The sequence below is a fragment of the Acinonyx jubatus genome, chromosome B1 (assembly GCF_027475565.1).
Source record: "Acinonyx jubatus isolate Ajub_Pintada_27869175 chromosome B1, VMU_Ajub_asm_v1.0, whole genome shotgun sequence".
Taxonomy (NCBI): Eukaryota; Metazoa; Chordata; class Mammalia; order Carnivora; family Felidae; genus Acinonyx; species Acinonyx jubatus.
This window is the reverse complement of record NC_069382.1, coordinates 85,674,153-85,690,027: the sequence shown is the minus strand read 5'-3', so window position 1 is coordinate 85,690,027 and position 15,875 is coordinate 85,674,153. Positions and strand designations below refer to the sequence as shown.

The following is a 15,875-nucleotide window of genomic DNA, read 5'->3' as shown; positions in this document are numbered from 1 at the left end:
CAAAAGCAGCACATGTTCATTTTAAATAGAGAATAACATAAATATGGTAAAAGAAAAAAATGACAAATCTTGTCTTCTCCAATCATTGTCTCCATTAAGATACCAATATTAATAGCTTGGCATATGTTCTTATTAACATTTTTGTATGTTAACATAAACTAATCAATGTGTGTTCCTAAGTATTAGAGGGTGTTATTGTTGTTTTTACAAAAGTATGAACTTTCACTATACAAATGAGTCTTTTCTTGAGTCTGTTTTCCTTTTACTAATGTTTCACGGATGTCAGTATTGTCACTAGCTGCATAACATTCCATAGTTTGGACAGTAACACAGCATAATTTCTTCAACATTTCTCTATTGAGGAATATTTTAGATTGTTTTCAATTTTTATCACAGAACACAATGTTGATTCACATGTCTTTTTTGTATACACAAAATATTTACGGCTTATGTTTTTCAGATAGATTCTACAAAACACACTGCTGTGTTAAATGTATACTCTTAATTTTAATAGGGGCGCCTGGGTGGCTCAGTCAGTTAGGCATACGACTTTGGTTCAGGTCATGATCTTACGGTTCGAGGGTTCAAGCCCTGCATAAGTCTCGGTGCTGAGAGCTGAGAGCCTGGAACCTGCTTCAGATTCTGTGTCTCCCTCTCTCTCTGACCCTCCCTTGCTCGTTCTCTCTCTCTCTCAAAATAAAAAGCATTAAAAATGTTTAATTTTAATAGATATTACAGATTAAATTCAAGAGTCAGATTACATTCCCAGAGTTGTGGCAATCTGACTCACAGACAGTACATGAAAATATGCAACTTTTTACCATCTAAATAACTGGATGTTTCAATCTTCTGATTATCAACAAACTTATGGTTGAAAATGGAATCTCATTGATCTTTTAATTGAATTTCACTCAAATTAAGCATCTCTTCCTATATTTCTTTTCCATTTGCATTTCTATTTCTGTGGAGGCCTGATTTTGTCTTTTGTTCCGTTTTTGTACTGAATAGCTTTTCCTTTCATTTCATTCTTAATTGGTAGGAGCTTTTAATATTTAAAGATATTTGTACTTATTCTACCATATGTCTTATAAATATTTTCTCTCAAATAATTTTTATATTTTGATGTCTTATTGTGTCTTTTTCCACATAGAAAATTTTAATTTTTATATAAAAAAATTGTCATTTTTTTATTTCTGAGGCACCACTGTAATTTTTTATTGAGAGGAAAGTAGTAATTAAGCCCTTTGCATTAGTCCTACTCGTTTTCCATTCATTTCTTAATTCACTAAATTCAATATTAAAAATATCTTGAAACTTACTTACGTACCAAACTCTCTAACTTATAGTTTACCAAAAATTATTTTCAAAACAAAGTAATTCCTAAATTTAAAAATTTCTAATTTAAAAATTCCTAATAATTTTTTAAATGACATACATCTATAGAATTTGAATTTAGAGAAGATTATCATCTTGATTGTTGATAATTGATATTTGCTGAGTTAGTAGCAGTGTCACTGGCTAAATTGCTCCCTAGAACATTCAGAATATTCTGTCATTATCAATATGAAATGTTGCAGCTTTAAAATAAGACACAATAAACACATGTATCCATGTGTTTGTCTGTAAACAAATGAATAAATGTAGAGATAGATTAATAGCTTGGAGCCAGGTAAATTAGCAGGCATGGTAGGGATAATATGTGAGAAATATTCAGTTTAGTGTAAAATTTTGCCATATTCTGTTACCTGAATCTTCCTAAATCTATCTATCTCCTTTATGGTAGTATGAAGGTCTGAACACCATTACATGAGAGATTAGGAATTGGCATCATTCTGAAAACCCATTACACCGCTGTATCTCATTCAGTTGAATAGAATGCAAAAGGTCAGCCTGGCATTCACATTCTCTTTTCTCCAAGGAAAATCCACTGATTTCAGAATTCTCATCAATCAGCTCTAGAAGCTGAGCAGAGCTTTTGACATCTTTGTGAAACAAAAGGGTATAAGTCTTGGACTTAAAGGTCCTGGGAGTACGCGGCTACCTGAAGGACAGCACCATTCTCCTAGTCTGCCCTGGGGTGTGACCTGGAAGCCACGGAGGTGCTGGTCCTGGCTGGATACCACGTGCAGAAGGAGAACAAGCTGAGTCTGGCACCCCTGGGGACCTGGTCTGGCAGGTGTGCAAAGGGCCCGCTCCAGGCTGGCTGCCCGGAGAGCAGAAGGATCTTGTGGCCTCTTCCCCTGAGCGCTTGGGCAGGAGATCCCAGAGACTCAGCCCAGCACCAGGGAGGTACCCTCACTCTGCATACAGCTGAGGTTGCCCGGCCAAATCTTGAGGTCCCCAATGATGCTGCAAAGTGAACTTCAACTACAACCTGGAGCAGGCAGATGAGCTAAAGCTGCAAATTGAGGAGATGGTGGAAGTGATAAAGGGGAATGGGGGTGACTGGTGGCTGGGGAATAAGAACAAGCAGCTGGCAGCCTTCCCATCCAACTTTGTGGAGTTGCTGGACAGTGGGCTCCTAAGCCTCAGGAACCCAGACATGCCTTCAGTCAGCCCTGGTCTCCAGTAGGCCGCCCAAGCTGAGCAGCCTGACCTATGACAGCCCTCTAGACTACCTGCAGACAGTCTTCTGCACTGAGATCTACAGGGTCCTGTCCAACTACCAGCCTGAGGCTCCGGAGGAGTTGGTGCTGTGGAAGAAGGATGAGGTAAAAGTACTGAGGAAGACCATGGAGGTTAAGGAAAGTGGTATCTCGGGAATCAGCTCCTACTAAGGAATCAAAGAAGATGCTGCTCAGAACAGCCCTCCCTACAGTCAAGACGCTGGTGACAGCCCCCCACTGGGCACAGCACAGCCAAACCATCTGAGACACCCAGTGGAGCCAGTTAGGAGTGCCCATCCCAGACTCAGGCTCCAGTAGCAGCTTCCTCAGGGGGGGGTCCAGGCCACCCTGGCAGAAAGGGATTGAAAACCCAGGCTTCCTGGCAGTGCTCTGCAACCAATCACGAGAAAGGGCAGAGCAGCCTAGCAAAGGCCCCTCCTGTGAATAAAACCCCCACTCCAGAGAAGACTCTGTCTCCAGATAAGGCCCCCACCTCAGAGGAAACCCTGACTCCAGATAAGGCCCCCACCTCAGAGGAAACCCTGACTCCAGATAAGGTCCCCATCTCAGAGGAGGCCCTAACTCTGGAGTTCAAGGTTCTAGCCCCAAACAACCCCACCCTGGAGGAGAGCCTGACTGGACAAGTGCCCCCAGCTCAGACAGTGTCATTTCTGGGGATGAGACCCCTGTCCCAGAAGTCCCACCTGAGGATGAAGCCCCTAGCCTAAAGATGGCCCTTCTTGGTGACAAGACCTCCACCCTAGAAAAGGTCTCCACCCCTGAGCAGATGCTCTCTGAAGAGACCTTCACCAGAGACAACACTCAGTTCCATCACTTCTTTCTGGAGCAAGCCCTGCCAAAGTTCAAGTCTCTTGTAGCCAATAAGACTCAATCCCAAGAAGTCCACATGCCAGAGGAGCCCCACCTCTGCATGATGATGCACCATCTCCATCAGAGGGACAGCCCCCACTTCCAGTCTAAATCCAATCCAGGGTCCATGCCTGCCCTTGAGAAGGCTACAACCCTCCTCTCCAAGGCACCTGGGAGCATGAGGCTACCTCGAAAGAGGCTGTACTCCCCAAAGAGGAAGTGCCCCAGAGAGAGCAGGTATCCTACTCGAAAGAATCCTTATCCCATCAAGTCAACTCCAGACCTCGAAGACCCTCCCACCCTACTTTCCTTGGTCCCTCAAAATCTCAGGGACAGCGAACGTGATAGGTGATATAATGAGGCTACAGGAGGAGATGCAGTCTTTAAGGAAGTGTGGGAGCAGACAGGGAGTACAGCTAGAGAGGAAGCTGGCCGACATCTGGGAGGAGCTGAAGACCGAGAAGTAGAAGCTCCAGCTGCTGGAGGTGCAGATGAAGCAGGGGACTCAGGAGTTCAGGATCCAGGGCTCCATCCATGCACAGATGCAGAGGCCATGAGGATGGGGCAGGGAGGGACTAAGGCAGGACTCTGGGGGGGGGGGTGTCACATTCCGGCCACCTCCGTCCTTGCACACAACTTTGAGAAATGCAAAAACCTGCCTTGTACGTGGAGGGAAAAAAAAAAAGACAGGAAGTAAAAAGAAAAGATTTTAAAACAAAAGGTCCCAGTAAAATCTCTCAAGCTCTAGATTAGGAACCTAAAAGCTATGGTTTAAAAGAGTAAATAGGAAACGTGCCAGCCCTCATAAGGGCTGCAGCTACCTTCAAATGAAATAAGCATGTTTAAATAATCTAGCAGGATTCTTATCCACCTGACAGAAGTCAAGGTAAATCATCTCTGAGTAAAGATAATTGTGCCTTAAGCATCAAATTATTTTTACAGATTTTCACACCAATATCCAATTCTCAATCACAAATAAGCACATGAAGAGATGGATTAACTTGATGAAAAACAAACAATAAACAGTAGAAACAGATCTTCAGAGATAAGCAGATAAGCAAAAGAGACTTTAAAAATGAATATGTTGCTTAAGGTCGAGAAACCAAAAGACAAGAATAAGAATACTGCAGAAAACTAGAAAGTATTAAAAAAATAATAACCAATAGAAACTCTAACTGAAAGATACAAAACCAAAATGTAAAAGTACTGGATAGATTTAACAGCAAATTAGACACAACTGAAGAAAGAATTAGTAAACGATGAGGCAAGCTATAAAGAAAATAAGCATCTGAAAGCATGGAAAAACAAATGGAATATACAGAAGAGAATACAGAAGACATAGGGACATGGTAAAAAAAATTACATGGTCTATTATATGTGTAATTGGAGAAGAAAGAGGTAATGAGGTGAGGTAATATTTGCAAAGACAACAGCTAAGAATTGTTAGTCATACATTTCTACAGTCTCCAATTGTTACGATGCATTGGTATACTATAAATCATAAAAATGAATGACTTCTAGTTATATCAAAATAATATGGATTAATCTTACACACTTGATATTAAGGAGAGGCAGCCAAATACAGATATGATTTATACAGATAAAGTTCAAAAACAGACAAAATTATGTTATAATGTCAGAAGTCAGAATAGCAGTTATCTTTAAGACAGAAGAAGAAAATACTGATTGAAGAGTCATAAGGCAGGCTTCTGAGTGCTGACAGTGTTCTATGTGTTGACCTTGGTGTCAGTTACCCAGGCATATTCACTTTGCAATATATATATAAATATACATAGTTTACATTGTATAAATTTGTTATACTTCATATAAAATTTAAAAATAAAGCAAAATAATAATTATAATATGCTTTTGGTAGAGAAAAATATTAATTCTAAAAACAAAAATAAATTTATTTTTGTAATATTTATTTATTTTGAGAGGGAGAGAAGGAGGAGAGGGACAGAGAAAGAGAGAAAGAGAGAGAGAGAGAGAGAGAGAGAGAGAGAGAGAGAATCTCAAGCAGGCTCCACACTGTCAGCACAAAGCTGGATGTGGGGCTCAATCTCACAAACCACGAGATCATGACCTGAGCAGAAAGCAAAAGTCAGACATGTAACCCACTGAACCACTCAGGCATCCCAAGAAATTTATCATTTTAATATGGTTCTTAAATTAAGAATTACATTTCAAGATTTACATTTTAAATATGTAACTATTAGTAAGACTATAGACTGTTCCACAGTTTCTGTAATTTAGGACTCCTCTGATGAAAAAAAAAAAGGTTTACTACAGCTCACTCTAGCAAAAAGAACCTTTGTAATTATACTTATAAAATTTTTCCAGTATTTTTTATTTTTCTGATTTCCAAAATGGTCAGATAGAATATATAAATACTGAAAGCTACGTGTGAATGTCTTTCCTTTTTCAGAAATATGACTTCTATATACTAAGTAATATATATGCACAAAGAACCTGCTAGTCATAATATCCATTCTGGTTCAGATTCAAGGCAGCAAGTTATAAGAGGGATCCCTTTTAAATTATCTGATTAAGTTAACTGAGCAAATCTTGATTGCTTGCTTGATATGGAATCACTGATATACAAAAATTTTGTGATGAAATCTGAAACCTTAAATTATATTTTAATGAGACTTGAAGAAAGTATATATCATCACCAATAGTTGAAACTATTTAGTGATTTTAACAAGATATCAATATGCCAAACACAAAGAAAATATGTGAAATCTCATTATTAGGTGTGAATGCTAAAATTGAGGGGTCATTTCATTGTTTAACAAATTCTTAGGAACAGGAAACCTAATCATTTACAATGATTACTGTTGATAATCTAAAGCATGAATTACTCTGAGACTTGCCAAGAGAGATGTGAAAAGACATTTCTTCAATCAAGTGTAAGAAAAGTCATAGAGATCAACTTTAATAATAAATAAGTGTTGAAATGTCAAGAGAAATGTTATAAAAACTAATCTATATATCTCTGCACTATTTTTTAAACTTCTTTTCATGTAGTTTTATCCTTTTAAAGAGGGCAACTTATGAAAGAATGACAAAATTGAAATGTACGTCACTGAAAATTTTTTTCATAGAAATCCATGAATCAGCATGTACATAGAGATACACTTATATCTGTATCATTGCACTTAACACATCATCCTAAAACTGTATATTTATTTATTCCCCCAGTGCATTGTAAGCACTACATAGGCAGGAGACAATATCTTGTTTACATTCCCAGGACCTTACACAATATGATGCTCACTAAACACTTGCTGCACTTAACTGAGACTTAAAAAAATAGTCTTATTTCAGCAATCCCCCCAACTTAAATTATAACAGCAAATTTACACTAGTGCCCCATTTTATTATTTAAAATAAAGAGCAGAGAAATAAGGCCTGTGGGCAGAGACTATTCTCTGCTTCTCAATATTCATGCCCTTCCTCATTATTAATAATAGAACTCCAATTTTTAGCTGTGCATTTGCCATCCAGTAAAAAGACCTTTCCTTGCTTCCCTTGCAGTTTAGTAGAGTCGTGTTAGCAAGGCCATTCAGGCAATGAGTACTTTCAAAAGGAGAAGGCAAGTAAACAAATTATATATTAAAGTACAAAATATACATGATAAAACTAAGTATATTATCAAATTCAGAATGCTCTAATACCACCATATGGTAGTGTGTTAACCACCTAACTATATAAGAATAAAAGGACAAGCTATTGTAACTATAGCTACAATAATTTGTCAATGAATACACAATATAAAAAAAGGTAAATTGTGATATCAAAAATATGTTACGTTAATTATGTCTCAAAAAAATAAGAGAAAAGTTAAAACCAAAGGTACAACAGAAAGAAAGAAAGAAAGAAAGAAACAAAGAAAGAAAGAAACAAAGAAAGAAAGAAACAAAGAAAGAAAGAAAGAAAGAAAGAAAGAAAGAAAGAAAGAAAAAGAAAGAAAGTCAAAGTGTAGAGTTTTTGTATATGACCAGATTTAGGTTGATATTAACATAAAAGACTATTATAGCTACAAGATATTTATGTAAACCTGATGGTAACCACAAAGCAACGACTTACAGGAGATCACAAAAGATAAAGAAAGTGAATCAAAGACCACTATGGAAATTCCCTAACCCAAAAGGAAGGCATTAAGAGAGGAATAAAGGAACAAGGAAATTTACTAAGCAGCCAAAACAATAAGATGGCATTAGTAAGTTCTTACCCATCAAAAATGAATTCGATTCTCCAATCAAAAGGCATAGAGTTGTGGTGCCTAAGTGGCTGTCAGTTAAGTGTCCAACTCTTGATTTCAGCTCAGGTCATGATCTCATGGTTGTGAGATGGAGCTTTGAGTCAGGCTCCACGTTGGATATGGAGCCTGCTTAAGATTCTCTCTCTCTCTCTCTCTCTCTCACTCTCTCTCTCTCTCTCTCTCTCTTTGTCCCCCCTCCCTCTTCCTCTCCCTTTCCCTCTCTCCCCCGCACCTCCCCTGCTCATGTGTTGTGTGCTCTCTCAAAAAAAAAAAAAAGTCATAGGGTGTCTGGATGAATAAAAAACAAGACTCAACAAAATGTTGTCTACAAGACATTAACTTCAGCTTTAAAGACACACATAGATTCAAAGTAAAGTGATGGAAAAAGATATTCCATGCAAATGGGAACAAAAGAGAGTGGGGTAGCTATACTTGTATCAAACAAAAAGGACATTAAGCCAAATAATGCAACTAGAATAAAAAAAGATAATGATAAAGGGTTAATTCATCGAGAAGATAAAACAATCATAAATACATATGCACCCAACACTGAAGTACCTAAATGTATTAAACAAATACTAAAGAATATGAAGTGAGAAACAGATAACAATATAATGATAGTTGGGGATTTCAATATGGGGATTTCCATATTCAACAATGGAAAATCATCCTGACAGAAAGTCAATAAAAAATATTGGAATTGAACCATGTTTTAGACCAAATGGACCTGACATATGCAAAACATTCATCCAACAGCATCAGAATAAACATTCTTCTAAAGTGCATACAGAACATTCTCCAGGATAGATCATACAATAGGCTACAAAACAAAGCTTCACAAATGAAAGAACATTAAAATAAAATTAAGTATTTCTTTCCAATTTCAATGGTTTGAAAATAGAAATCAATAATGGGAGGACAGCTGGAAAGTTCAAAATATGTGTAAATGAGACAAAATATTCTTGAAAAGCAGATTTGCCATCAAAAGGGAATTCGAAAAAATCTTGATAAAAAAATCTTGATATAAATTAAAATGAAAACACAATATACCAAAGTTTATAGAATTCAGCAAAAGTAATTATACATGGGAAGTTTATAGCAATACATTCCTACAATTTAGAAAAAAGAAAGATTTCAAATACATAACTTAACATTACATATCAAGGAACTAGAAGAAGAAAAACAAACTAAGCCCAAAGTTAGTAGAAGGACAGAAGTAACAAAGATCAGAGCAGAAATAAATGAAATAAAGACCAGGAAGACAATAGAAAAAAAATCAACAAAACCAAGTGCTAGGTTTTTTAAAAGATAAACAAAATTGACAACAAAACTTTGGATAGACTAGAGAATAAGAAAGAAAATACAAATATTTAAAATAAGAAATGAAAGAGAAGACACTAAAACTAAAAACACAGAAAAACAATGAATTATAAGAGACTATTATCAACAATTATACTCTAACAAATTGGATAATCTAAAAGAAATGGATGAATCTGGAAACATGGAACCTACCAAGGCTGAATCACAAATAAATAGAAAATGTGAAGAGACCAATAACAAGTAAGGAGATTGAAGCAGCAATTAAAAATATCCTAACAAAGAAAAGCCCAGAACCAATCCTTCTCAAAGTCTTCCAAAGGTTGGAGTGGGGGGAACACTCTCAACTCATTTCCAGAAGCCAGCATTATCCTGATACTCAAACCAGATAAGATCACTATAAGAAAACCAAAGGCCAGTATTCTTGAAATATATAGATTCAAAAACTCCCCCTAAAATATTATCAAACCAAATTCAAGAGCACATGAAAAGGATCATACACCATGATCAAGTGGGATTTATCCCAGGGATGAATGATGGTTCGTCATAGGCAAATCAATAAATGAAATACACAGTTAATAGAATGAAAGATAGCAATCATATAATCATCTCAATATATGCAGAAAAAGCATTTGTCAGAATACAACATCCTTTCATGATAAAAACTTTCAACAAACTGGGCATAGAAGAAATGTACCTCAAAATAATAAAAGTGATACATGACAAGACCACAGATAACATCACACTCAATGGTGAAAGACTGAAAGCTTTTTCTCTAGGATCAGGAACAAGAGTGTCCATTCTCACCATTCCTATTCAACATACAACTGTAAGTTCTACCTACAGCCATCAGGCAAGAAAAAGAAATAACAGGCATTCGAATTAGAAAGGAGGAAGTAAAAGTGTGTCTGATTGCAGATATGATTTTATACTTAGAAAATCCCACAGACTCCACCTAAACTGTTAGAACTAAGCAACAAATTCATTAAAGTTGCTGGAAACAAAATTGACATACAGAAAACAGTTGTATTTATATACACTAACAATAAAATATCTGGAAAAGAAATAAAGAAAACAGATTCATTTATAATAGCTTAGAAAAATAAAATAATTAGGAATAAATGTAATCAATGAGGTGAGAGTTCTGTATACTGAAAACTTTTGAAACTTTGAAAACAATTAATGTTGTTAAATGACCATACTCCCCAAAGCAATCAATCTATAGATTCAATATAATCCTTATCAAAATTCCAATGAAATTTTGTATGGAACCACAAAAAAACCCAAATAGCCAAAACAGTCTTGAAAAAGACCAACACTGGAGGCATCATACTTCCTGATTTCAAACCATACTTTAAACCAATAGTAATCAAAGTAATGTGGTACTGGCATAAAAATAGATACATAGGCGACTGAAAAGGGCTGAGAGCCCAGAAATAAGCCTGCACATACAGATCAACTAATATTTGACAAGGGAACCAAGAATATTTGTTGAGGAAAAGATAATCTCTTCAATACATGGTGTTAGAAAAACTGGATAATCACATGTAGAAGAATGAAACTGACCCCTACCTTATATTATTCACAAAAATTACTTTGACATTAATTAAAAACCTAAACATAAGAGTTGAAACTGTAAAACTTCTAGAAGAAAACACAGGGAGAAAACTCCTTAACATTAGTCTTGGAAACATTTCTTTGGATATTACACCAAAAGCATAAGCAACAAAAACAAAAATAAATATGTGAAACTACAACAGACTAAAAAAGAAAATAATTCTGCTTTTGCACAGCAAAAGAAACAATCAACAGAATGGAAAGGCAATCTACAGAATGGTAGAAAATATTTTCAAATCATATGTCTGATAAATCCAAAATATATAATGAACTCATACAACTCAATAGCAAAATGCCAAATAATCTCATTAAAAAACAAGCCGAGGAACTGAATAGATATTTTTCAAGAGAAGATATACAAATGATCAACAGAGACATGAAAAGATGCTCAAATTTATTAATTATCAGGGAAATACAAATGAAAACCATGATGAAATATCACCTCACACCTGCTATAATGGTTATTACCAAAAGACAAAAGATAACAAGAGCTGGTGAGGATGTGTTGGAAAAAGGAACACTCGTAGGCTGTTGGTGAGCATGTGAATTGGTATGGTCATTATGGAAAAAAGTATGGAGTGTCCTCAAAAAATTGAAAATAGAACTACCATGTAATCCAACATTTCTACTTCTGGGTGTATATACAAAGGGAATAAAATTAGGATATCAAACAGATATATGAATATCCATGTTCACTGCAACATCATTCACAATAGCCAAGATACAGTAACAAACTACATAACCATCCAGGGATGATAGATAAAGAAGATGTGGTATATATGTAGACAATGGAATACTATTCAGCCATGACAAAAAAAGGTAAATTTGCCATTTGTGACAACATTGATACACCTGGGTGCATTATGCTACGTAAAAGAAGCCAGTTGGAGAAAGACAAATACTGTATGGTCTCACTTCTATGTGGAATCTGAAAAAGCCAAACTCCTAGACAGTAGAAGGATGGTTAGAGTAGAAAGGTGGTTACCAGAGGCTTGGGGATAGAGGAAACGGAAAGATGTTGATCAAATGGAACAAAATTCCAGTTATAAGATGAATAAGTTCTGGGGATCTAATGTACAGCATGGTAACTATAGTTAATAATACTCTATTATATATTTGAAAGTTGTTAAGAGAGTAGATCTTACATATTCTCACCACAAAAAAAGAAATGGTAATTATGTGAGGTGATGGATGCATTAACTTACTGCTACTCTGGTAATCATTTGGCAATATGTATAAGAGTATCAAATCAACATGCATTACACCTTAAACAAAATGTTTATATGTTATATGTTATATCTCAGTTATACCTAAATAAAGCTAGGGGGTGGGAAAACCATCTGAAATAGATAATAGCGCCATTTTCTATACTACAAGTGAGGAAACCAAGGCACGAAAAGATCAAATAATTTGCCACACGTCATCAACTCAGTGAGTGGTAGGTAGATCTGGGTTTTGAACCCAACAATCTGGCTCCCAAGTCTGTGCTCCTAACCACTATGACTGTTCTAAAGTATTTGGATAAGGAAAATGTTTAAAATGAAACAAAAATAACTCTGAAAAATTTTCAAGTTGTATACTTCTGACTTGTACATATTTCTGTACGTATGTTATACCTCAATCAAAAGATTTACTTTAAAATCTGTTTAAAGAGAGAACTATGGGAATTTTTGTCGTGCTAGGTATAAGAGGAACATAAAAACAACGTTGCTGGCTTCCAGTGGATTCTGGGCTACTCGCATCTGAAACAATGAAGGAATAATAGATGATGGAAGAGCAAGGTTTCAGACATGGAAGGAGATAGGCAAGATGATATCTTGGTTGGAACAGCATTTTCTTAACCAAAACAACAACAACAACAACAACAACAACAACAATTTTTCAAGATCAAAAGATCATATATATCTAAAGATGGAAGAAAGAACTTGTGCATAGAGGAAGACAAAGTTAAAAGCAAGAGCCCTCATGATTAGGCAAGAGGTGAGTCTAAATCCTATAAAAGGGTCTAGGGCAGGGGCTGGCAAAATATGACCCATGTGGCAAATTCATCCCACTGCCTATTTTTGTAAGTACAGCTTTAGTGGAACACAACATTGTCCCTAATTTACATATCAAGCGGTTGGGACAGAGACTATAAGGCCTGCAGAGACTAAAATAATTACTATCTGGTCCTTTACAGAAGAAGTTTGGTGACCCTTGATATAGAAAAAGAAGTTAAAAATTTGAATAATCCATGATTTTTAATAAATTCTGTGGAATGAGATCCATCTAATTTCCCTGAAAGTCCAACATTAACTTTCTCTAGTCCTTCGTGTGTGTGTGTGTGTGTGTGTGTGTGTGTGTGTGCGCGCACGCACTTAGTGATAAATACACATCAAAATTCAAGGCCACTTACTGTTAAATTACAAATGGGGGTACAGAAATGAAATGTTTTAAGTAAAATGGAGATTAATTAGGAATTCAAATGCATTAACACTACATGAATGGTCAATTAAATAACTAATTATGTTGAAAAATTAATTGCCTGCTAAAGTAGATGACCACACCCCACCACATATCCTTCCTCAGCCCACACAGGTGCTCCATGTCTCCTAGACTTCAAAATGATTTGGCATTCATATTTAATGGCTGAAACAACGAGACACATTTTTTATCATTTAATTATCTATTCATTCTACAAACATATAACAAATGACAATTTTGTGCCAGAACTATGTTTGCATTTAGGGATATGGTGAACAAAGATAGTTAGGGACCACCAAAAGCTTTCTCTCTTTGTCTTTCTGCCTGTCTCTCCCTCTCTCTCCTCTCACCCCCTATCTCTCTCTCATGTGTTTTAGGTATCATTCCAAAAGCTATGCATCCCTATAGCATTTGGTTTATATCTCTATAATAAAATGGAAATGGAAGTAAGGTCATTATTGTTACAACTGAGGTTGAAGGAAGACTGCTTAGTTTGTAAAACACTTGTCTGGGCCCATTGGTTGTACCCAGATTGGCTCTCAAAATGATGTGGAGGAGAGAGGTTGAAATTAAAATAGGCAAATTTATTCTCTATGGTCAAGTATCATCAACTTTTGATTCTACCTAGTGACTTGGAAACTTTCCCTTAATGTTTAGGAAATAAGAGACAGAAGGTAGATTTTTGTTAGCATAAGGGTGAACCTCAGCAGTATGTGAGAAGTCAGGGTTGCAAAGAAATAACCTAATGAGCGAGTGATTTCCATACACCAGGAATGTCGGACCCAAGTAAATAATTTTGCAATAACATCTGACATTCAACTTCAGGTAGACTCTTATTCTGTACTACAATGAACTTCCATTGTTTCTAGATTTTCGGTTACCCAACACAACACCCTTGTGTTAGTGATTCTTTTGAGGAATAAAGGAAAAATATCCACACTTAGAAAGAAACAGGCAGAAGTGATCCAGATTAGAGCTGTTGAAGACTGCAGGTGGGCATCTGCTAGGAGAGGGCAGGTGCACAGCAGGCAGGAATCCTTAGAAACACTATAAGTGACACTGAACTTCCCACGGTGTGTGGGCGGGGGTCTTGAATTGTTTTATTGGGGCATAAAAGAAAAAGCACCCAGGAAGCCTTGAGGACTTGCAAACTTTCAGCTTATCATTACAAATCTGATTTTTGCCTCATGTTATACTTATTCAAATCACATTGGCCTCCCCCAGTGGAATGTAAGCACACATATTTATCTTTATATTTCTCCTGTACCATGCTTAGCGTATTGTAGAGAAGGGGCTCATTAAATTAAGGAGAAAAAGAATTTCAGAAGCAGCAGGAAGACTGAATAAAAATGAAGATCTTTGTTTCAGCATAAGAAGCAATATAGAATTGGCGGAGGGCTAAATAAATTACTTTTGTCTAGTTGCATTTCTCCAACTGAAAAGAGTTTCCCCACAGTTAGGACCGGGGGAGGGCTGTGAGAAGTGTGTCAGGGAGTGGGTGTTCAGAGTGGTTGTGAATGGAGTTAACAGTGGAAAGAACTTTTTCTGTAGCAAAACCTCAAGAGAGGGAGAAACCGGGAGAAAAATAATTTAAGGGAGGGGAATACATTTGCCTCTTAGATAAACAGAAAATAGATATCCCTAATGCTAATTTTTTACTTCTTCTGTGGATCATATACAATATGGACCAGAGGTTTCTCAACCAGACTGTACCATAAAATCACTAAAAAACTATGTGGGTTTATTGAAAAGATATGCTCAGGCTCACCCTCTGGAGATTCTGATATTTTTGGTCTGAGGGGAGCTGCGAAATCTGTATTTTTAGTACATTTCCCACAACACATTCAGATCTTAGAGGAAAGTTTCTCCTCCTATGGATCTTTTTAACCCTGAGTCTGCCTTGCTTACTGAATTAATTAGTAATGTGTTCACCATGTAATGCCTATCCCTTGCCTTCATAAATTTGAAAATTGTCAAAAAAATTAGTTGAATCTAATCTAAATTTTACCTTGTTTTCCTTTAAATAAATCCTTGCTATGCCAGTATTACATGTACCTAATATACTCTGCATCCCATCCAATAAGCAGAAAACTTAGAGAATGAACAAAATAAGGCTCTGGGCTAAGAAAAAGATCAGTAGCAAAAAAAAAAAAAAAAGAAAAGAAAAAGAATACTGAATAAGTAATTGTTTATTATATCCTTAATGGACAAGATATCAGCACATAAAAGAGAGAAAATAATGTTTTTATGTTTTGGACTTTCAATGTATAATTCCATTCTTTCATTCTCCTTAAATACTATAATAGATCAACTGATTAATTGTTCAATCAATAGATACAGTGATATCAAAAGGTAGAGACAGAGAAAGTCAGGTAAAAATCTTGGCATTTAAATCATGTCACACAAAAATCCAATAACCAAAAAAAAAAAAAAAAAGAAGAGGAATAGAATACAGATTTTCCAGTATAAATTCTTCAGCTGCTGCTTTACCTTAAAGGTAATAATGCCAATTTCTGGCATATAATCACATGGTTCTGGTCCAGATGATAAATATAATAAGGGCCACGTCAGTGCCTTCATTTGTCATCTGTTCATGAGATTGTAACTTAGAGCATCAGCTTTGTTCAGCGATTAAAATGAAAGGGTACAAGCCATTTTTAAAGAAAGATAAGAACAGGAAAACTGTTGGAAAGCTCATTTCTGATAGGAGATAGCAGAAAAGTTCAGAGTCCACA

At 36.1% G+C, this 15,875-nt stretch overlaps 1 pseudogene; it reads left to right on the top strand.

The window, feature by feature from the left end:
- The window catches only part of LOC113603057 (SH3 domain-containing protein 21-like), a 44,251-nt pseudogene extending 40,423 nt beyond the window's left edge, over positions 1-3,828 (top strand).
- The last annotated feature ends 12,047 nt before the right edge of the window (positions 3,829-15,875 follow it).